At 51.7% G+C, this 23,973-nt stretch overlaps 1 long non-coding RNA gene across 1 annotated transcript in view; it reads left to right on the top strand.

The window, feature by feature from the left end:
* The first annotated feature begins 599 nt into the window (after positions 1 to 599).
* The window catches only part of LOC117976626 (uncharacterized), an 85,295-nt gene continuing 61,921 nt past the window's right edge, over positions 600 to 23,973 (top strand). Inside the window, exon 1 of the long non-coding RNA XR_008621597.2 lies at positions 600 to 1,165. This is a non-coding gene — a long non-coding RNA (uncharacterized LOC117976626). The remainder of the gene's footprint in view (positions 1,166 to 23,973) is intronic.

Genomic DNA, 23,973 nt, shown 5'->3' with positions numbered 1-23,973 from the left:
ACAGCGGGGAGGAGTGCAGGAGGCTCACCTGACCCCACACTCATCAGTTTTCTTTCCAGGACAGGCCGAGAGGCTGCAGGTACTTGTCCTTGAGCCCTGTGACTCCATTATCTCAGGGAACCAGAATCCTCCCCTCAGGGGCCCCATCCCTCCCTGGCATCGTGTTCTCCAGTCTTCACAGATGTGCCCGTGGGTGCCCCTACCCAGGTCCAGACGTGGCCCACGTTCTCCTCCTGGAAGTCTACTCAGCCTCCTTGTAAACAGGACCTAAGAAAACAGATGCAGGAAGACTTTTGCACCTCAGCTCAGCCCAGCTGGGACCCAGGGACCTCAAAAGCCCCTTCTCTGCAAAGCTCCCGTCCATCCCCCACCATCACCAACACCCCCTCCCCAGCCCCCAACAAGGCTTCCTCAGAGTTTGCCAGGTCCTCTGGTGATGTGTGCACACGTCAGTCACCCCATGAAAGGAAGTGAGGTTGTAGGGGTGAGGAGATGCATCTTAGTCTCAGCACAGTGCCCTCCAAAGTGACCCAAGAAAGGTGGCCCCACAAGGAGGAAGGAGGTGGGAGATGCGTTTTGCAATTCAAGATATGGGTAAAACTCATTAAAAACCAAAAGTCTGGTGTGCACGCACGCTGTGCGGCTTGTAGAACAGCCAGGCTCAGTTCTCCCTGCCGTCTGCTGCATGGGAGTAGCCTGGTCTCCTGGAGACCGTTTCCAAGACCTTGCATGTAAGACACGGCATCAGCCCCACACCCACAGGGCTAATACACAGCAGAGGTGGGAGTCAGGCCCGGGGGGCCTGGCACGAGCAACTGCACCAAACCACTGGGTCGCACTGCCTGTGATGGAGGAAAGCGGGGGCTCCAGCAAGCCCACCCACGCCCACACTCCACCCTGGAGCCAGGCGCCTGCAGTGCTGCGTTTCTCACCTTGCTGACTCTGGGGAGGAGGGGCAGCTGGGGAGCCATGCTGACCTCCTGGACATGAACTGGGAAAAGGTTATTTGTTTCTGTTTTTTTAATTTTTTTTTCTTTTTTGAGACGGAGTCTCACTCTGTCGCCCAGACTGGAGTACAGTGGCGTGATCTTGGCTCACAGCAACCTCTGCCTCCCGGCTTCAAGCAATTCTCCTGCCTCAGCCTCCCAAGTAGCTGGGATTACAGGTAAGTGCCACCACGCCTGGCTAAGTTTTTTGTATTTTTAGTAGAGACGGGGTTTTCCCATGTTGGTCAGGCTGGTCTTGAACTCCTGACCTCAAGTGATCTGCCTGTGTCGGCCTCCCACAGTGCTGGGATTATAGGCAGGATCCACCGCACCTGGATGAAGAGGCCTCTTTTTCTGGTGGCTTCTGTCCCACTGGCTGGGTGGCCATGGGGAAACCAGAAGTCCGATTCAGACTTAGGCTCTGGGAGTGCTCACCCAGACTTCGGACCCCAGGACATCTGCCAGCCATGGATATAAGGTTGAGAAATTATCCGGCCCAAGTGGTGAAGTTCAAAGTTGAGAAAATTGAGGTCCCAAGAGGGGAAGTCATTACATTAGGGCTTCCCAAGAACAGACCCAGAACTGGAATCCATACCTCCCGACTCCCTGATGCTTCCAGAGAAGAAGTGGGGTGTACATATAAATAAAGAGAGGGGTGAAACCAACAAGAAAATGACACTTTCTGTTGGCTCCCTGAATGCCAGTCGCACCTTGCCTCACCTCAACCCCATCAGCTGCCTCTAGTCTTCATCAACCCTCACCTCTTAGAGGTTCCCCGAGCTGGGCTTATCTTCCTAACCTGGACCCCCAGGAAGAGTCCCTGGGATGTCAGTGTCTCTAGAGAGGCCCGTGGGTACCGTGCTGGGAGGCCCGTTGACTGTCCCTTTGACATTATTCACTCATTCATTCATTCAGCACCTACTTCTTAAACACTTGCTGTGTGCCAGGCCCTGTGATCTCCTCTGGGATGGAGAGGCAAACCGGGCTGAGGTGGTCCCTGCCCTTGTGATGCTGAAAGTCCACAGGGGACACAGGCTTTCAAACAAGCACGAGAGTTCCTTATGATAAGGGAGAGGCGGTTCTCATCTTCCTGGAAGAGCTGATGCTCATGACGAGAAGTGAAGGATGAGTAGGGGATGGCAGAGCCACCTGCAGGTGCCAAGCCCGGGAAAGGAGAGAATGTGGCCTATGGGGTCCTGAGCGTCTAGAGGGAGGACACAGAGGGAGGCGTGGCATCGAGGAGGCTGCCGAGGTGAGCAGGCCCATGAGGACAGGGAGGAACCCCTGGAGGATCCTGGGGCTGTGTCAGGAGGGCCTTAGAGGCCGCATTGGACCTCGCTGTACCCTGTCCCTGGCAGGTGGCTGTGAGTCCACCCAGGTATTCGCAGCACTGCAGGGCTCACTCCTTGACGAGGTGGCCTTTCCCTGCCCATCGGCTCTGTTAGTTCCTAGCAGGTTCCTGCTGTCAGGCTAAAGCTTGCTCCTGCTTCCCGATGTGCCACCACTGCGCCCAGGGTTCTGGGGCCACAGAACTCATCTCATCCCTCCCTTGGCTGCTGTCCAAGTTTCTGAAGGCCAAACACCACCCCTATAAATTTTTTTGTTTCTTAGATCAAACTCAACCAGCTCTGCCTTCCACACCTCCTATTAACAGGATGTACTACATAGCAGGCAGGCACCTTTTGAGGGTGATGGCCCAGCCTCCCATAGTGCTGGGGGCCCACGCTTTAACTACCACCCCCCTAACCCATGTTGGTTCTGTGGGACCTCCCCCACCACCCCGGCCACAACTGCCCAGGAACTGGGCCCAGATCGGCCCATCAACTCCTTTCTCTTTGGGACCACTGTTATGACCCAGCCATTGGGTGAGGGTGGTCCCAGGGGAAGTTGCTGAACGCAGCCACCTTCTGCTGAGGGGGGCGGGATTGGAGGGTGGGGGTGGGAGAAGGGGCAGTGCCTGGATGTCGGGCCTTTGCTAGCTCCGCAGCTACCCTCCCTCAGGGCCAGCGCATCTCTGCCCCAGGGCACTGCTCTGCCCCACCCCCTGGCTGAAGCTGGGATTCCCTTCCCCGCAGGCAAAGCTCTCCCAGCGCCTTCTCCTTTCCCTCCCTGTCCTTACCTCCCTCTCCTCTCCTCGGCACCAACTGGGTGAACTCAGCTTGCTAGGATCTCTTTTGAAATAAGGTGCCTGAAGCAGAGGCCAGAGGAGGGGCTCCTGCAGGTGCAGGGGGAAGAAGATTGTCTTGGAGATTCTGCTGCTTCTACGAATGAGCCTTGGCCAGGGCAGGCTCTCTGGGCTTCAGAGCCAAGCCCTGGGACAGGAAATGTTCCTGTCGATGCTGCCTCCCTGCAGAGGGTGCCCACCTGCGGCCAAGGGTTATGGCTGGGGTTGCAGGCCTTTTCCCCTCAGTCACTTCCCTGCAGCCCCAAGCCTGGGGAGCTTCTTTAGTTTCTGAGAAAGTTCCTCTCCCGGTTGTTAAAGAGTCGTTTAAGGCAGTCACCATCCTGCCCAGGAGCCTATGATTAGGATGTTACTATTGTTTTTGTTATTGCGATGTATGATAACAATGAACACAACTTCTGCTGAGAACCCACAAAAGCCCTGGCTGGGAGAAAGCCCACGGGGACACTTCTCCAGGACTGAAGAGGGCTCGTCCCACCACCCCTCGCAGCCCGGGGATCTCCAGGGCCACACACTGGCTTCATTGAGCCCAGGTCCCATGGAGATGTAGACTGTTGGGGTGGGGACAGTCCTTGTCACCTGGAATAATTCTGTTCCTTTGAGGAGAGGGCCATGGGGCCTAGAGAGGGAAGGGATGTACCCAGGGGCATGGTGTGAGGCAGCTGCAGGGCCTGGACCAAAGATCCGCAGACTCCAATTCCGGGCTCCAACCCTGGGCTCCAACCCCGGGCTCCAATCCAGGTTGCTGGGCTCCCTGGTGTTTCCTCTCCCAGGAGGGCTGGGGGTCTTAGACCAGAGATGTGGGCCAGTGGAAGAGGACAGCCCTCACCAGGGCAGGCCGTGGCCCTTCTCGCTGGACTCTTATCTTCGCCTGTCTCTTCTGTCCAGGCCAGCCAGGGTCATGCTGATGATGTGGCAGGTGTGGCCTGGGCTTTGGGTCCAGCTCCTGGGAAGGGCCAGCCGGAGGCTTGACAGGGAGGCTCCGAGGCCAGGGCTTGGCTAGGAACGTTTGGAGTCTGGGGGACTCCTCCGTCAGGGAGTGTCAGCCATCATCACAGCTGGCTGATCTGGCACGGGTGTGGCTAGGTCTTTCCCTAAGGCCCCATTCCCAGAGCGTCGACGGCACAGCCTTGAGACCAGACAGCTGCATTTCTATCAGGCAAAGGCGGGCGTTCGGCTGAATGCCCATGCTTGCCTGCTCATTTTTAGGTGTCATTAAGGGAACAATCCCTGAAAAAGGCAGTGGGCAACCCCCTCCTGGGCGGCCCAGTCAGCACCTGGCCTGGGCCATGCATGATTTAGGTGCTGTGTCTGCTCGCAGGGAACACTCGCCTGATTGTCAGCCACAGGGCGCCCTCCTCCTCGCCTCGCCTTGGCAGCAGCGCTCTGGGCTTGGGGGCACGGAGGTGAGGCACTCCCTCTGTGTGACCAGGGCAGGAGCCAGGCTGCCCACGGTGCAGGGCCCACCTCCACCCCAGCTCCTGCCCACGCCGCGGCTCTGCCCTGCCGCCTCTCTGCCTCCACCAGCCGGGAGCTCAGTCGGCACATGCGCTAGTGCTTTACCCTCCTGAGTCTTTCATGGTGCTCTAGAATATTGTTCAAGCATATGCGACGGGGTCACTGCAGGGCTGCGTGCTCCAGCAGCAGGGTCGGGAAACAGAGGAGGCAGAGGTGGCGAAGGTGGGGGTGGGGGCCTGAGAGTGGCCGCGGAGGAGGCACAGGCCTGAGTCCCAGCCTCAGCTGGTGAAGGACCAGGGCAGCTTCAAGAAGCAGGCGGAATCTCCCAGCAGTGGGCACTGCTGCTGGCCGTGCGCACACACATGCATGTGAGCGGAAGCGCACACACACAAAAACACACACACAGAACACACACAAACACACAAACACACGCTTGTGCACACACATAAACCCATACACAAATAAACACACATAAACACATGCACACACACAAAACACACACACATACACAGAACACACAAACACACGCTCGCAAACACAAACACACGAAACTCGCAAACACACATAAACACACACACATAAACACACACAAACATATGCACACACACACAAACGCATGCACACACAAACACACACAACGCACAGAAACACAAACACACACACAAACACACAGACACACACAGATGCACATGCACACATAAACACACGCACACACGCACACACAAACATGCACACACATATAAACACACAGACACACTCACATGCACAGACACACAGACGCACATGCACACATAAACACATGCACACACACGCACACACACAAACACATACACACACGTAAACACACACAGACACACACAGATGCACAGGCACACATACACACATGCACACACACATGCACACACACAAACACACACACAAACACATGCACACACAGACACACAAGCACGCACACAAGCACACACGAACACACACAGACACATAAACACACATAAACACACACATACGCATGCACGGCATCAGGAGGGGTCTGTGGATAGTCCTGGCTCAGAGAGAGGTGGAGACAGAGGAAGAGGGGCCTAGATGGAACAGGAGGAAAGCAGAACAGTGGGCAGGAGGATGGCGGGAGGCCCTGGAGGAACAGAGAGAGCTGAGAAGGAAGACGGAGGAGAAGGCAGAGGCCCTGGCTGCAGCCCCTGTCCTGTTCAAGCCCATTTCAGGGGCTTTTGTCATGTGGCAATCCAAGTTCTCCCCACTCCCCATGCTCCTACCCCATGAGAACATAGACAAGGCCACTGACGTCTGACCCCCAGACATGGTCCCCTGGCCTGACAGAGATGAGCCGTGTGGGCCTTTCCCCAAATCGACAACAAACGTGTCCATCAAACCCACCTTGCACTGATGCTCGCAGAGAACAGAGAAAGAGGGATGCCTCTCGGCTCCTTTTATGAGGCAGTTTAACCCTGATACACAGACCTTCCGACCGAAACGATGAGAAAAGAAAAGAAAATTACAGGTGGGCCTCACTCATGAATATGAGTGCAATCGTCCTAAGACAAACACTGGCAACTCCGACCAAACAACATGCAGAAAGTGAACACGTCACAACCAAGTTAAGTTTATTCCAGGAATGGAGAGGTGGTTTAATAATGGAGAGCCTATCAGTGTAAGTCACTGCATTAACTGAATAAAGGAGAAGCCTCACCTTGAGAGAGTCTGAGAGGAGATTTGTAATCCACATCCATATCTATGATATGTCTATGTCCATATCCATATTTATATCCATATCCATATCCATATCTACATCCATATCCATATCCAGTCTACCCATATCTATATCTATATCCACAACCATAGCTATATCCATATCCACATCCATATCCATATCTATATCCACATCCATATCCATATCTATATCCACATCCATATCCATATCTATATCCATATCCACATCTAATCCATATCCAATCTATCCATATTTATATCCATATCTATATCTATATCCACAACCATAGCTATATCCATATCCACATCCATATCCATATCTATATCCACATCCATATCCATATCTATATCCATATCTATATCTATATCCACATCCATATCCATATCTATATCCATATCTATATCTATATCCACATCTATATCCATATCCAATCTATCCATATCTATATCCATATCTATATCTATATCCACATCTATATCCATATCCAATCTATCCATATCTATATCCATATCTATATCCTTATCAATATCTACATCCATATCTACATCCATATCCACATCTATATCCATATTCACATCTATATCCATATCCAATCTATCCATATCTATATCCATATATATATCTATATCCATATCTATATCCTTATCAATATCTACATCCATATCTATATCCATATCCACATCTATATCCATATCCACATCCATATCCATTTTCAATCTATCCATATCTATATCCATGTCTATATCCATATCCATATCCATATTCAACCTATCCATATCTATATCCGTATCCACATCTATAGCCATATCCACATCTATATCCATATCCAATCTATCCATATCTATATCCTTATCGATATCTACATCCATATCTATATCCATATCTACATCCATATCCATTTCCAATCTATCCATATCTATATCCATGTCTATATCCATACCTATATCCATATCCATATCCATATCTATGTCTATACTCATATCTATGTCTATGTTTAGTGCCCGGAATATATAAAGAACTTCAGTATGAAAGGACAGCTGAGCCCCCACATTTACTGCAGCACTATTCATGGTAGCCAAGAGATGAGATCAACCTCAGTGTTCATCAAGGACACTGGGTAAGGGAAATGTGGTTCATATGCCCAGTGGAATATTATTCAGCCACGAAAAGAATGAAATCCTATCATGTGCAGCAACATGGATGGAACCGGAGGTCATAATATTAAGTGAAATTAGCCAGGCACAGAAAGACAGATACTGCATGTTCTTATATGTGGGAGCTAAAAAAATGGATCTCATGGCAGTAGAGAGTAGAACAGTGGTTCCCAGAGGCTGGGAAGGGTAGGGAGTTGGAAAGAAGATGAAGAGAGGTTGGTTAATGGGTACAAAAATACAGTTAGATAGAAGGAATGTGTTCTAGTGTTCAATAGCATGGTAGGGTGACTATGGATATCAATAATTTGTAGTGTATTTCAAAATAGCTAGAAGATTCAGAATGTTCCTAACAAAAGGGAATGGTAAATGTTTGAAGGGATACATGTCCTAAAATCCCAATTTGATCATTACAGATTGTATGCATGTACCAATATATCACATATACCCCATAAATACGTACAATTATTATGTGTCTATTAAAAACACAAAGTAAAAAAAGAAGGTGATGGTGTAGAAAAAGGTGCTCAACCACATTAGTCATCACAGAAATACAAATTACAATCACAGCATTACACCAAATCCAAGAGAGTGGTTCAAAAGAAAAAGACATCCCAGATGTTGGTGCCGAGGGGCAGCTTGGGGCCTCCCACAATGGTGGAGGGAGGGTGAATTGGTACGACCACTTGAGAAAGCTGGCAGGACCTACTGCAGCCAAACACATGTCCACCCAACAGCCCAGTAATTCCCTTCCCAGGCATTTCGCAAAGGAAACGTGTGCAAATGTTCACCAGAAGACTGCTCATGACAGCACCGTAATAGCCCAAACTGAAAACCGAGCCAAGCATCCATCCACAGAAGCATATGGATATATGGATGGTGCTTTGTTCATGAGATGCGCTGGGCTACAGCAGTGAGAGGAAGGAGCTATGACGTCATGTGGTGAGGCTCAGACTCCACGTGGGAGGAGAGAGGCCAGATGCAAGAGCGTACCTGTCGTGTAATTCCAAAGGAGGCCAGATTAACCTCTGGGGTTAGTAGTCAAGGTCGTCGTTGTCTTGGGGGTATTAATGACAGGAAGAGGTAGAAGAGGACTCGGGAGCTGGCAGTATTTTCTTCTCGATCTGAGAGCTGAGGACATGAAGGTACTCACTTTGTGAAAGTCCAAATGGAGTTGGACACATAGTGTTAGACTTTTCTTTATTCATACTGTACTGCAAGAGAAAGTTAACTTAAAAGAAGCTGATGCAACAGGGACCCCCAAGAAGAAGGTCTTGAGCCCAGTTGGGGGCGCTTACTCCGGGCTTGCATTCGTGCACTGTGAGGCTGAAAGTGGGACAGAGACCACATGGTTTTCAGAAGGTCGTCACAGCCATGGACATCCCAGCCACGGACTTCAGAGAGCGCCATGCTTCCGAACGCCCACTCTCTGAGAAGACACAGCACGGGGTATGGAGGGTCTGGGCAGATGACTTGTCCAAGGCCGCTCACAGGGAAGACCAGAGCTCAGCATCCCTGAGAACCCTGGCCAGTGCTCATTCTGAGATCTCGTCCCTGTGTGACTGGTGGCTCTGCCTGGGGACAGTGGCTATTTTCTTCCCTCTACTGGTGGACTTTGGAGCCTCCATCGTTCCTGGTCTGGGGTCCTGATGACTTGCCCACCTCCAGGCTGTCCTTGACCTGCCAGTCAAGTGGATGAAACATGTCAGTGCTACATCAGATCCCCACCCACTGAGAGCCTGGGGCCTGGGTGACCCCCGCAGAGCCAGACCAACTCAGAGGAAAAGAGCAACACAGTCCTAGGAGGCTGCTGTGGCAGGAACAGGAGAGTGGAGGCAAAGGGGGAAGCTTTGCCACCTCAAAGACTGGGGAGGGAGGGACTCAACAGTCTTGGGCAGAGTCCTGGGTCCACCCCTCGAGATCCTGTTCAAGTAGGCCGGGGAGGGTGGGAGGCCAGGACTGCTTTTCGCCAAATGCCGCAGGTGAGTCTTGGGCAGGTGGGCTTCCTGCACAGCTGGAGGCAAGCCTGGGAGAAGGGCTCTCGGCCGGCCCTGCCTGAGGTTTCTTTTTCGCGTCCCTGATGCCATCAGAGGGGCAGTGCTTGGGGGTGGCCAGAGGCAGAGTTTTGGGACGGGAGGAGGCTCTGCCACTCACTGGCTGAGTTCCTTGGGCAAGCTAGGCCTTTCAGATCTTCAGTCTCCCCATATGGTTGGGGCCTCCTCTCAAGGCTTCTTTGGGGATAGGAGTGAGTCTGCAGCAAGCAGCTGCCCACCCCACTGCACTCCACTTGCTGAGAGGGAGACAGGAAGCTGCTTTCCCAGCCAGCGATGATCACAGCTCCATCCTGGACCTGCAAGGTGCAGGTGTGTGAAGACCACGTGGGTGCTTGACCACCTATGGCATTTGCAAAGCAGTGAGAAGAGTGAGGCTGTCCATGCCAGGCTGTCTGGCTGGTCCCCAGAGGCCACACCCATGGGTTGCCTGGAACTGGGGGCTCCTTACTTATCTCTGCCCCCAAGCTCTGGGTGTTCCTCCCCTTCCTGCCTTGCTGCTACCCTGAGACTTCCCCACCCCATGCCCAGCCTGCGGTAGAGAGTCCAGGCCTTCACATGCTCCATCCCCAGGGCCTTCTCTCTTCCCCTCTGATTAACAGCAGCAGGGCCTGAGCCACAAGTGGGAGGCCCCAGAGGAGGAGGTGGAGTGTGAGTGTGGTAGAACCTTCCAGGCCCCCCCACCCACAGGAAACACCTGGCCTCTAGGGCGCTGGCTTCACATAGGAGCCCAGAGGGAGCCCAGGACTTCAGGGCCAGCACCTGCCAGGAAGTCCTGGGTGCCAGGGGCTCTGTGGGGAAGGAGGGCCAGTCGGCCCAGGTGGCTCATGGTAGGTCACTGGGGAGGGTGTGACAGAGCTGTCCTGTGGCTGTGCTGGGAAAGAAGGGACCATATGGATTCACGGTGGGGAAAGGGGGCCGGAGGCAGGAGCACCCAGGCCCTGGGTGGTCAACAAATGTGCAGGCAGGAGGGTCCTGGCTGAAGCGGAGGGCACCGCTTCTGGCTTTCATGGAACCTTCTGGGACTGTACTGAGCCCCCTCCTGACCCCAGGGGTCTATAATGAATTTGCCTGTTCCAAGATGACCTGTGCGAGGGAAATGCAGCCTCTTCAGGGTGACAAGTGCCAGCCACCCCTGTGGGGTTTCATAGGAGGAGCTGATGGCTGCCCTGACGGTCACTACGCAGTCCCCGGCACCTTGTCCACCCCACTGGGCTGGGGCTCCTCCACCTTGAAGCCCCATGTGTCTGTGGATGAGACCAGCTTCTTGGCTTTTTTCTGCCCAGTCCTTCCCTGACCCTCAGGATGGAGGTGCGAAGAGAGACCCCACAGCTGAATGGTGAGAGCTGCAGCCGTGTCCAGAGTCCACCCTTAGCCTGTGACACCTTCCCTGCAGCCCCAGGAAGCAGAGAGGCCCAGTCCCACCCAGGGGGCCACCTGCGGGCAGCTCTGTGGATTCTCTCCCCACCTGCTTCTCTAGTGTGTCTTGACAGACAGAGGAGACAGACGGCCCCTCCGCAGCTCCCCGGCTGCCAGGGGCTCTGAGTAAAATGCAGTGCCTCTTCCCGCAGGCCTTCTGGGGACAGTGACCTTACCTTCCTACCAAGGGTCGCCTCAACAGGAGACAGGAATGATTCTCCAGCCCCAGAGAGGAGCTGCCCCCACGGTCAGGCTCCGACTGACTGAGCTGAGCGAAGGCTAGAAAAACAAGAAGGAAGAGCCCCCCGACACCCCGCAGGGCAGGCCCGTGAGGTGGGGGCTGACTGAGAGGAAAAGGGGGGCATAGGAAGACATAGCCCTGAGACGTCCTTAGAGGGGCAAAGCAGCGGCCTCAGGAGGTGACCCGCTTGGATCCTGTCCTCCCTGGGTTTTTCTTATCTTTTCTTTTCTTCCTTTCCCTTCCGTTCTCTCTCTCTCTCTCTTTTTTTTTTTTTTTTTTTTTTTTTTTTGTGAGATGGGGTCTCGCTCTGCCACCCAGGCTGGAGTGCAGTGGCACAATCTCGGCTCACTGCAACCTCCACCTCCTGGGTTGAAGTGATTCTCCCACCTCAGCCTCCCGAGTAGCTGAGATTACAGGGGTCCGTCACCACACCCAGCTAATTTTTGTGTTTTTAGTAGAGACGGGGTTTCGCCATGTTGGCCAGGCTGGTCTCGAACTCCTGACCTTGGTGATTTGCCCACCTTGGCCTCCCAAAGTGCTGGGATTACAGGTGTGAGCCACCATGCTTGGCCTCCCTGGGTTTTTCTGAGTAATTTTATGAGGCAGTTTGCAGCAGTCTCGCGGGGAGAATGGCAAATACCCCCCAGTGCCGTTCACTGGACTTGCCCAGCGGAAGAGGATGGGTGACCAGCACAGGGTGGTGGTCGGGGAAGCCTGACCCCGGTGACAAGCAAATGGCGAGTGGACAAGTAGAGAGAGCCTTTGGAGAAGCATGGGGAGGCAGGCGGGGGTGGGGGGACTAGCAGCGACACGGGCTCCAGCGGTCACGGAAGGCGGGCTGGTGGGTGTCGTATGCTCCGGGGCCGGCTCTGTGTTCATCAGTTGTGTGACCTGAAGTACAGGTTTTGTTTTTGTTGTTTTTAGTAAATCAAGGTGAAGCTCACAGCTCAAAATGAGCCCTTTTTAAGTGTACAATTCCTGGCATTTAGTATATTCAATGTTGTGCAGCCACTACCTCGGCAAGTTCCTAAACCTTGGCATCACCCAAGAGGAAACCTCGTACCCAGTGGCAGTCAGTCCTCCTTCCTCCTCCTCCAGCCCCTGGCAGCCACCAATCTGTGTTGTCTCCATGTATTGCCTCCTCTGAATAATTAATAAAAATGTAATCAGTACTTTGGGCGGCTGAGGCGGGCGGATCACCTGAGATCAGGAGTTCAAGACCAGCCTGGCCAACATGGCGAAGCCCCCTCTCTACTAAAACATACAAAAATTAGCTGGAGGTGGTGGCGAATGCCTGTAATCCCAGCTACTTGGGAGGCTCACGCAGAAGAATGGCTTGAACCTGGGAGGCAGAGGTTGCAGTGAGCCAAGATCGCGCCGCTGCACTCCAGCCTGAGTGATAGAATGAGACTGACTCCATCTCAAAAAAAAAAAAAAAAATGCAATCAGGTTAAATGGGAGCTTTTGCCTGTGGCCTGTGGCCAATCTCACTGAGCTTTATGTTCTTAGGCTTCATTCATCTAAGAGCTTCATTCCTCTTTAAGGAATCATATTCCGGTGTATGGATGGACCAAAATTCATTTGTCCATTCATTGTTTGATGGACATCTGGGTTGTTTCCACCTTTTGGCTGGCATGAATAATGCTGCTATGAACGTGTGTGCACATGTATTTGTTTGAGTGTCTATTTTCAGGTTTTTCTGGCTATATTCATAGGAGTGGAATTGTGGATTATATAGCAATTTTATGATTAACTTTTTGAGGAATCACCAAATTGTTTTCCACAGTGGCTGAAACATTTTACATTTCCACCAGCAATGTGTAAGTGTTCTAATTTCTCTACAACCTCACCAACGCTTATTTTCAGTTTTAAAACAAAATTATAGCTGTTGTCGAGCGTGTGAAGTGGCACCTCAACCTCATTGTGGTTTTGATTTGCATTTGCCTGATGACTAATGCTGGTGAGCGTCTTTTCGTGGGCTTCTTGGCCACTGGTATGTCTTCTCTGGAGAAATGTCTACTTACGTCCTTTGCTTGCCCCTTTTTTGATCAGATTCCCAGGCAGGTTTTTTTTTTTTTTTTTGAGACAGTCTCACTTTGTCACCCAGGCTGGAGTGCAGTGGTGCGATCTCAGCTCACTGCAACCTCCGCCTCCTGGGTTCAAGCAATTCTCGTGCCTCAGCCTCCCAAGTAGCCAGGACTACAGGCATGTGCCACCACAGCTGGCTAATTTTTGTATTTTTTGGTAGAGACGGGGTTTCACCATGTTGGCCAGGCTAGTCTCAAACTCCCAACCTCAAGTGATCTGCCCGCCTTGGCCTCCCAAAGTGCTGGGATTACAAGCATGAGCCACCGTGCCTGGCCCCGAGGCAGAGTTTTAAGCCTCTTTGAGCCTCAATTTTCTCATCTGTAAAATGGGGATCATGATAGCACCTCCTTGGTGGAAGGTGGCCAACCCTCCTGGTTTGCCTGAGATTATCCCAGTTTTTGCAATAGAAGTCTCTTGTCCCAGGAAGCCCCTCAGGCCTGGGCCATCTGGGACAGTTGGTAACCCTACATGGGATTGTCGAGAGGCTGAACCAATAGGGTGCATAGGAAACTCCTAGCACCAGGGACGGCCCAGAGTTCCTGCTCAGCCAATGTCAGCTCTTATTCATTGTAATCCTCTTAGAGACATGTGCATGGTAGAGACCTCTGACATGTAAAAATGCAAAGGCAGAAATAAAAATCATCAATAGCCAACCACATGTGGGAAACATTTTGGAAGGTTTTAATTTTCTTAGGTGATAGAACCCTGAATGTGTTAATATAGAGAGGGGGAAGAGGCAGGAACAGCAGTGACTATTTAATGACTCATATTTATTGAATGCTTATTATGTAGCAGCCATAGAAGGGGGAAGTTGGAGGCACAGGATAAAGAGGAGAAAGCTGATGGTGGGAGGGTCCCTTAGAGGCAGGGAGGTGAAAAGGAAGTTGTTGGGGATAATGGCGACACGGACGTTTCCAAGAAGGGAAAGTGGCTTTCAGGTCCTACTTCTTCTCGTGGCCTTTCCATTTCCCTAGAACTTGAAACTCAGCCTCAGCTCCCGCCGACTCCCTGACTTGCAGGCAGGGTTGCAGCAGGGGCCTCCTGAAGCCCTGTAGATGCTCTGCCTCTCCTCTCACTGGGCTCAGGCAGGCTGTGCCTCGCCTCTGACATTCCCAGCCAAGGTCTTCAGATCCTGTGGACTCAAATCATCCATTCAACCCTTGCTGAATTCGCCATGGGTCAAGGTCTGTACTGCAGCTGCAGGTGCAGTGATGAAGGACCTGGGGGCCCCTTGCGAAGCTCCAGAGCAAATGGACTTGACTGCCAGGAAACTGGAAGCCTGGAGGCTGAACTAGGCTGGGCACTCAGTGCTGGGGAGGCCCCCGACACCCTAGGAGGTACACTGGGTGTGGTTCTTCCTGGTGGGAGAAGGACAGCAGGTGCACAACAGTCCTAAGTGAAAGCAGGAAATGACTGCCTGGATCCCTGCTGTAGCCCGCAGAGGCCGGCTGCTCTGTGTCTGGTTTTGAGGATACCACATCTAGTTTGCTGGCCAGGGATCAAGGCAGTTCACGGAAAGTAGAAGAAATAGCTTTGAGTTGCAAACTCCCAGGATGCAGGGTCCAGGTTTGTCTGGTGTCCCTGTCTCACATTCAGTCACACACAAAGATAGAGAGGCAGAGAAATGCTGGCAGTCAAGAGGCCTGGCTTCTGACACCTGCCATTTACCAGCTATGTGACCTTGAGCAAGTCATGTGTCAGGGTTGGAATAGAGCCTCTTAAAGTGCCGGTCTCCCAAGGAAGGCTATGAAGGTCTGTCCCCCGAGACACAGGGTAAGCAAGTTCCCATACAAGGCCACCTCTGCATTTGAAAGCAGCGAATAAGCTGCTGAGACAACTTCTTGAACCACTCTGTTCTCTATTCTCAACATGTAATTATGGAATACCTTTGATGTGCCTGGAACTTTCCAACAAGCCTCTTCTAAGAGGATACAGCAAATCCCTGCCCTCCTGGAGTCCAACTTCTGCCAGATTAGAATTTTTCTTTCTTTTTTTTTTTTTCTTGAGATGGAGTCTCACTGTGTCACCCAGGCTGGAGTGCAGTGGCGTGATCTCGACTCACTGCAACCTCCACCTCCTGAGTTCAAGAGATTCTTCCACCTCAGCATCTCGAGTAGCTGGGACTATAGGCATGTGCTACCATGCCCAGCTAATTTTTTGTATTTTTAGTAGAGATAGAGTTTCACCATATTGGCCAGGCTGGTGTTGAACTCCTGAATTCGAGTGATCTGCCCGCCTTGGCCTCCCAAAGTGTTGGGAATACAGGGGTGAGCCACCGTGCCTGGCCCAGATTAGAATTTTTCTATGTCACTCCAGACTGCAGGGCTTGGAACAATGATTAAAAGCCATTGGGAGATGGATTTGGGTTTGATGCTAGGAAGAACTTTCTAACCATTCAAGTGACATGAGAATGGAATGAGCTGCCTTGTGAGGGAGTGGTCAGTGTGTCTCTGAAGATGTTCAGGGAGAGTTGGAAGACCTAGCAGATGAGGTGGACAGGGTGGATGCTGGCCCCACGGTCCTACCTGCTGGTGTTCACGGCCTTATGCAGTCCTCTCACCTTCAGTGCAAGCAGCACCTGTGACTTGCCTTTAACATTGCAATAGAATACAGCAAAGCGACGGGATGTCACTCTTGTGATTTCATAAGATTGTGACATCTGTCTTGCTGAGAGACTCTGTCTCTTGCTGGCCTTGATGGAGTAAGTGGCCACACTGAGGAGGCCCACAAAGCAAGGAGCTGACAGCAGCCTCTGTCCAGCAGCATGACGTGATGGTGACCTCCAGCCAATAGCCAGCAAGAAAGTGAGGCTTTCCATTTAACAAGCCACAAGCAACTGAATGCTGCCACCATCCACGGGAGCTGGGAAGCAGATCCTTCCTCGGTTGAGCCTCAGATAAGCCCACAGCTCTGATCTTGGCTATAGCTTTTAGATGAGACCCTGAAGCAGAGGGCCCAGCTAAGCCACACCCAGACTCCTGACCCACAGAAACTGTGAGACAACAAATGCATGTTGTTTTAAGCTGCTGTTTTAAGCTGTTGTTTTAAGTTTGTGATGATTTTGGTTTACAGCAATAACCAGCATGCGATGCCGAGAAGGAGATTCCTGCCTTGGAAGGTCAGACTGGCTCTCCTGTGGAGTCTCTTTACAACCAGGACTTACTCGAGTATCTTTACCTCCTGCATTGCACTTAGTTCAGTTTCTTGCATAAGATAGGGACTCGGCGAATATCTGTTAAGTGATATGTGGCGTTAGCACTGGCTTATGCATCGGGGAAACAGGAGGCTGGCCTATAAGGAGGATGTGTCAGAGCAGCGCTGTGGTGGAAGCTGGAAGCCTGGATTCTGGGCTGGCTCCGGCTGCTTCCTCCCGGTGTGACCTTGGGCAAGGCTATCTGCGCTTTGTGTACCTCATCGGTAAAATATAGAACTTACCCACTCACAGGTATGTGCAAGTCAGATGAGCCAGTATGACTGCCTCTTAGGAAGCCCACGGAGGTAAGAAATTGTTATTATTTGTTGTGAAATGTCACAAGCACTCCTGCTGGTTGATTATGAGGCTCAGACACTGAGAGTTTCCTTTCCAAACAAGGCTCAGACAGTGCTTTTCATTTGAGTCCAAAGTCTCCAGGCAGTGGGCTGGTCTGAAGGTCTTGCTACTCATACCTGTTCTTCCTGCTTGCTCCTTAGAGAAACCCACGCTGAAAAGATTTCATTACAGAACCCAGATCTTTGTAGAAGCCAGTGGGTGGCCTCCTCCCCGATGCATAATGTGTGGCTTGTATTTATTTTTAATACGAGTGCTGATTGTATGCCAGACACTGTCTGAGGATTTAGAGATATAGCAATAAGCAAAATAGACAGAGTCCTTGTTCTTGTGAAGCTGATGTCCCAGTGGCAGAGGCAGGTGACAAAGAGGTAGACAATTGTCTACATATCACATGTCAATGCATACCACCAAGAACAACTGAGCTGAGGAGAGAGGAGGGAATGGTGAGTTGATTTTTTAGATCAGCTGTTGGCAAACAACGGTCCCTGGGTCAAATCAGTCCATGGTAGCCAGTGTTTATAAATAAAGTTTTATTGGAATACAGCGCTGTTCCTCCATGCATGTGTGGCCTAGGACTGCTTTGGAGTTGAAGAGTTGCTGCGGAGACTGTCTGGCTTGCAAAGCTGAAAATGTTTACATTCTGGCCCTTTCCAGAAAAAGTTTGCTGATCGCTGTTTAGATGGTGTGAACAGGGAAGACCTCTTGGGGAAGGTGAAGAAGCGAGCCAAACGGTTTCTGGCGGAAGACGGCTCAAGGCACAGGGAACTGCAAGTGTCAAGGCCCTAAAGCAGAATGCACTGGGTGCCGTGGAGGAAGGCAAGAAGGCCAGTTGGGAGTGAGAGAAGGAATTTGTGAGGGTTGTGTGCTTCCTCTGATGAGGATGAAGGCCGCTGGGGTTTTCTGAGCCAAAGAGGTTGCTGTGTTGACACTCGATGTGTTCCGACACTGCGGGGGACGGGGGGCTAGGGGAAGCATGGGGAGCTGTTGGGAGGCTACTGGAGTCATCGCATGATGATATTTGGGGAAGGTAAGAAGTGGCTGATTCTGGATAAAGTTAGAAGGCAAGAGTGCCGTGATTTGCTGATGAGACAAGAATGCAGGTATCTATGTTTTCAATGCTTTGGAGAGTTTGTTGAATGAATGAATGAGGTGACTTTCCAGAGATCAGGGAGCCGGTCAGTGTCCCAGCAGTGCCCAGCAGCCAGCCCCCTGGCTCCTGTGACCCTCCCCGCCGCACGGCTCTCCTTTTAGGGTCCTCCTTGGCACTAGTTGTGCGCTGACCTATGGACACTGGGAATCCCAGATCCTTTGGTCACACGTGAGTCCAAACTTCTTGTCTCCTGTAGTCCAGGCCAAGATTTCCTCTTGAGCAGCCATTGCCACAGATTCTTTGGGTTAGCCGGCGGAGGCAGCAGGCACTGCGTTTTCTTACCTACTCTGAATTCACCAGACTCTGACCTCATTATGCTTCTCCAGGCCATGAGACCAGGCTTGCAGGGAGAAAAGTTGGAGCTGAGTCCCAGAAGAGCTGTCGGGGAGGCTTTCACCACCTTTAATCATCTGATACCAACAACAGCCTCCTAATAGGTCATCACTGCATTGCAGTGTTTACACTAATTAGTTAATATCCACAGAATGCTTTGAAGGTGCCAGGCCTGCCAGGAGCACACAGGAGAGCAATTCACAACAGAAGGAGAGAGAGCCCGAATCTTGGAGGCATCGCCCTTCCGATGCATCGGCAGGGGCTACAGGCTCCAACAGGCAGCCTGGTGGGCGGTGTGCCTTGGGAGAGGGAGCTGGCCCTCCAGGGCCTGCCTCAGACACCCACTGCTGGCGGCTGCCATGGTGAGCCCCATTTGTTCTGTGTTCAGGTCATCTGTGTGGAGCCCTTGCAGTGCTGGGGAAAGAGAGTGGATGAGGGAGCTCAGTCTCCAGTCCCCCCAGCTCTCCCACCCACCCTTAGGCCTGGGTTCAGGTTTGAGTGGGGTGGTCCTGGCCAGGCTATGAGCTGCCTGAGGTCAGGGCCAACGACCACCCTGGTGATACCCCCGAAGGCAGGGCACAGGTTACTTTGTGGGGACTCGCCTCCAGTCGCCTCCCTTTGTACCTCCCCTAACAGAGCCTGGTACATGTCAGCAAGCCAGGTTAGATTTCCTCATGGATGTTTGGAGGGACACCTGGCTCCTTGCAGGGGTTGAGGCTCCTAGAGATGCTTCAAGCCCAGAGAGTCCACCTGTCCCACCAGGTGCAAAAGCCAGGTCTGCTAGACTCCAAACCATCAACCCCTGCGTGTGGCCTGGCCTGCCCATTTGAGGTTAGGGGAAGCTGAGACAGTCACCTTTGATTCCGGAGAAATACGGGAGGAAGTTAAATGGTGGCCTCCCTTGGAGAGGAATAAGAGCCCCCTGTTTGACAAAAGCTGCGGGGATCTTTCGCTCATTTTCTAAAACACAGTTGCATTGAGATATAATTCATATGGCCTAAACTGTGTCCTTCCAAAATGTATGTTGAGGCCCTCATCCCCAGTCCCTCAAAATGTGACTGTATTTGGAAGTAGACCTTTAAAGAGGTGATTAAGTTAAAATGAGGCTGTTAGGATGGGCTCCAATCTAACAATTGATGTTCTCCTGAGAGAAGGAGATTTGGACTCATAGAGAAACAGCAGAGATGCCCACAGGCAGAGGAAGGACCCTGTGACACCAGGCACCAGGAGAAGGTGGCCATCTGCAACTCAGGGCCAGAGGCTTCAGAAGAAACTGACCCTGTGGGCCGGGCACAGTGGCTCATGCCCATAATCCCAGTCATTTGGGAGGCTGAGGCGGGAGGATCGCTTGAGCCCAGGAATTCAAGACCAGCCTGGGCAATATGGCAAAACCCCATCTCTACAAAAAGTACAAAAATTAGCCAGCTGTGGTGGCACACACCTGTAGTCCCAGCTACTCGGGGGGCTGAGGTGGGAGAATCGCTTGAGCCTGGGAGGAGGAGGCTGCAGTGAGCCATGATCACACCACTGCCAGTGAGACAGAGTGAGACCTCATCTCAAAAAAAAAAAACAAAAGAAGAAACCAACCCTGCTGACACCTTCTCTTAGACTTCCAGCCCCCAGAACTGTGAGGAAATAGGTTTCTGTGGTTGAAGGCACCCAGTCTGTTGTATTCTGTTACAGTAGCCCTGGCAAATGAATCCACCATGTGACTCACCCATTGTGTTTTTGGCAGGTGGTTTTTGGCATATTCACAGATATCTGCAATCATCACTTAAGTCAACTTTGGAGAATTTCATCACCTTGGAAAAAACCCAAGTCCTTGTGCCCTTTAGCTATCATCCCAGCTACGGTTTGAATGTGACCCCGAAGGCATGTGTTGGACATGTAATCCCCTAATGCTTGTTATTAAGTAAGTGCTGTAAGTCATTTCAAGGGAAAAGTGACAGCAGCAGCAGCAGCAGCAGCAAGACCTTACTGTTACTCAGCAACTGCAGAGATGGGCAGGCGGAGTGGCGGGGGTGGCAGGGTGGGGGTGGGGCGGTTCTGGGACAGTTTTTAAAGGCAGAGTCCTGGGAACTTCTTCTTCGTTTTTGTGTATTTGGGTAAAGACGGTTTCACCATGTTGGCCAGGCTGGTCTCGAACTCCTGACCTCAAGTGATCGGCCTGCCTTGGCCTCCCAACGTGCTGAGATTATAGGTGTGAGTCACCATGCCCAGCCGAGTCCTGGGAACTTCTGAGTCGGTCTCAAAGGAAAATGGGCAAGGCCAGAGTTGGCTTGGAGGAGAATGTAGGGTCGAGGGTAGACAGGGACAGCTGCCCCCTTTCCCTCCCTGTTCCTGCTGGACATTCCAAATACAGAAACCCTTAAATGCTCCATCCTCCAGCTCTTACCCACAGAGCTTGAAAGACCACCAATTAGTGGTCCACCCTTGCTAAAGGATCATTTCAAAATTTTATTTAAAAAGTTTTTTTTTTTTTGCTGGGCACGGTGGCTCACCTCTGTAATCCCAGCACTTTGGGAGGCCGAGGTGGGTGGATCTTGAGGTCAGGAGTTCAAGACCAGCCTGGCTAACATAGTGAAACCCTGTCTCTACTAAAAATACAAAAAATTAGCTGGACGTGGTGGCAAGCACCTGTAATCCTGGCTACTCAGGGGGCTGAGGCAGGAGAATCACTTGAACCCAGGAGGTGGAGGTTGCAGTGAGCTGAGATCACGCCATTGCACTCCAGCCCGGGGGACAGTGAAAGACTCCATCTCAAAAAAAATTTTTTTGAGTGTTGGCTTGAGCCCAGGAGTTTGAGGCTGCAGTGTTGGAGCCATAGCTCACTGCAGCCTCAAACTCCTGGGCTCAAGCAATCCTCCTGCCTCAGCCTCCCAAGTAGCTGAGACTAAAGGTGTGTACCACCATGCCTGGCTAACTTTCTAATTTTGTAGAGGTGGGGTCTTGCTCTGTTGCCCAGGCTGGCCCCTAACTTCTGGGCTGAAGAGATACTCCTACTTCAGCCTCCCAGATTGCTTGAATTACAGGTGTGAGTCACCACACCCAGTGGATAATTTTGATAAAAGGTAAGATCTTGAGTCTCATACAAATATAAAATGAATACGTGCCAGTGATTTCATTTAACTTGTTAATTAAGGAAGATACCAGTGCAATGTTACAACTGGTTCAAAGAACCTCACAAACATAGGCAGTAAGGAATGCTGAAGTCAATTCACAAACACGCAACAGGGCAACAGTCAATTGCATTCTGCAGGATACTCCGCTGTATTCAACCACATTCCACTGGACACAATTCATTTGTGTTGCTATGGATAAGGGCCATTTGCATGATTATGAGTTTCCTACAACTTGCAGAGTGGCAAAATAGCTCAAAGACAATGAAAAATGAAGATAACCTCAAAAGGTGTGCTAGATAGATACCCATTCATCTTTTTTGCCTATTCCAAGGTCTTGCACTATTTTCCCTGACACACTTGTCTTCCTCCAGGCCTCCAGTTAAGGGGGGCAATGAAGAAATGGGGCTAGGGGAGGCAAGGACAGAGGGGGCTCCTGGGGGCCTGCAGCCCCTGTAGGAGGAAGGGCTGATTGGGGTAAGGAGCTCAAAGAGGCTCCCCCACTTGGGAATGGGGTTGCTTTGGATGGCAAGAGGGTGGGAGGAGCTGGCAGAAGAGAGGGGTCTGGGACCACCCTTCACCTGCTCCATGGTTTTGCCTCTGGTCAGCCTGGTCCCTTTTGTCCCCCTGCCTTAGAGAGGCCAAGAGTAACTGCTACTTAGTTCTTATCTGTTCTGAGAACCTTCTCCCAGTGGGGTGGTCAGGGCAAGCGTGGGAGGAGTTACGCCAGTCACAGTAGGCTCTGCTGAGGCTGATGAGTCACTCAGCAGCCAGGAGGACTGCCGCAGCCAGCGAGACTTAGGGCAGCTTCCCTTCTGCCAGGGACTGGGGCGAGCGTGAGGAGCCCTGAGCATTTGGCTTTCCTTTCCTGGCATTCCAGAGGCCTAGGTAGGAAAGCCTCGTGGGATCTCAGGGCTGGGAGGGTCCGCAGAGTCATCTCAGAGGCGTGACCACCCTGCAGTATCCTCCAACAGAACCTTGGGGTTTGCATGGAGATTCTGGCCGGGGAAGATGCCTCCTGAGAACAGGGTGCAGCTTTGGAGGTCACCCAGGGAGGGAGGTCGGGAGCGCTGTCTGGACAGATCAGCCCAGTCAGCTCCAGTTATGGTTGAGTGACAGGCAGCAAAAGGTCCTTTGACTTCATAGTCAGGAGCACTATTGCATCCCTGGGGCATTAGACTGATCCCCAAAGTGCAACAGAAAGCAGAACATGCTAGATCCCAGACTCTATAGGGACCCCTTATTTGTAGTGGGAAGATTTTTTCAATCAGCTGCTGGGGTGGTGGGGGCAGGGGGAATGGGGGACTGGGATTCCCCAGACAGCGAGATAGGGGAACAACCTAACGGGTGAGCTGCCTTCTGTCGGGGAAGGTCTGATTACCTGCTGAGCACGGAGAGGCTGAGGCTGCTACCATTCCCACCGCACTCCTTCCCACACAGCTTTCTGCTCTTTCTCCCACGCAGGGCTCAGCCTCCCATCTGAATCAATGTTCAATGAGTATTATCACATGTCAGATCAAAGAGACAGTAATCCATCATTTTACCCATGGGGCCAAATTAAAACCTGCCAAGGAAAACCCCAAAGTCTTAGTCTTGAACTGAGTCCTCTTGTGCTATTCTCCAAAATTAGTTTTCCAGTATTCGAATGCCTCCTGTGATGAGGACCTCAGTAACCTTCCAACAGCAGCTGACGATATCTTGAGGCAGCTATGAGACTGAAAATCCATATTTCTGGAGCTTTCACTCACTCATCTTAATTTTATCCCTTGTGCCTGCTATGGTTTGAATGATGGCGTCCCCTCCAGATTCCCATAGAAACTTAATCCTAGTGCAAGAGTATTAAGAGGTGTGTCCTTTGGGAGGTGATTGAATCATGAGGGCCCCACCTTCATGAATGGCATCAGCACTATTATATGGGTCCTGAGATTGAAGGGAGTGCTCTCTTGCCCTTCCACCTTCTGCCATGTGAGGGTGCAGCCCCAAGGTGCCATCTTGGAGAGACAGCAGCCCTCACTAGACACCAACGCAGTGCCTCGATCTTGGACTTGCCAACCTCCAGAACTGTAAGAAGAGTCTAAGGTGTTTTCTTACAGAAGCACAAATGGGCTAAGACAAGGCCCACAGAGTGCATCTATTTCTTTTTTTTTTTTTTGAGACAGAGTCTCGCTCTGTTGCCCAGGCTGGAGCGCAGTGGCACCATCTCGGCTCACTGCAAACTCCACCTCCTGGGTTCAAGTGAGTCTCCTGCCTCAGCCTCCTGAGTAGATGGGATTACAGGCACGTGCCACCACGCCTGGCTGATTTTTGTATTTTTAGCAGAGATGGGGTTTCACCCTGCGGGTCAAGCTGGTCTTAAACTCCTAACCTCGTGATCCACCCACCTCAGCCTCCCAAAGTGCTGGGATTACAGGCATGAGCCACCGTGCCTGGCCTCGAGTGCATCTGTTTTCTTTGTAGCAGTGCAGCCCCTAGCATTCTTGAAGAGAGGCTTTTGTTCCTCCTGAGTTTGTCTTCTCCAG

This window comes from Pan paniscus, chromosome 19 (assembly GCF_029289425.2).
Source record: "Pan paniscus chromosome 19, NHGRI_mPanPan1-v2.0_pri, whole genome shotgun sequence".
In the NCBI taxonomy this organism is placed as follows: domain Eukaryota; kingdom Metazoa; phylum Chordata; class Mammalia; order Primates; family Hominidae; genus Pan; species Pan paniscus.
The sequence above is the reverse complement of the archived record's forward strand: the minus strand, read 5'-3'. Positions and strand labels throughout refer to the sequence as shown.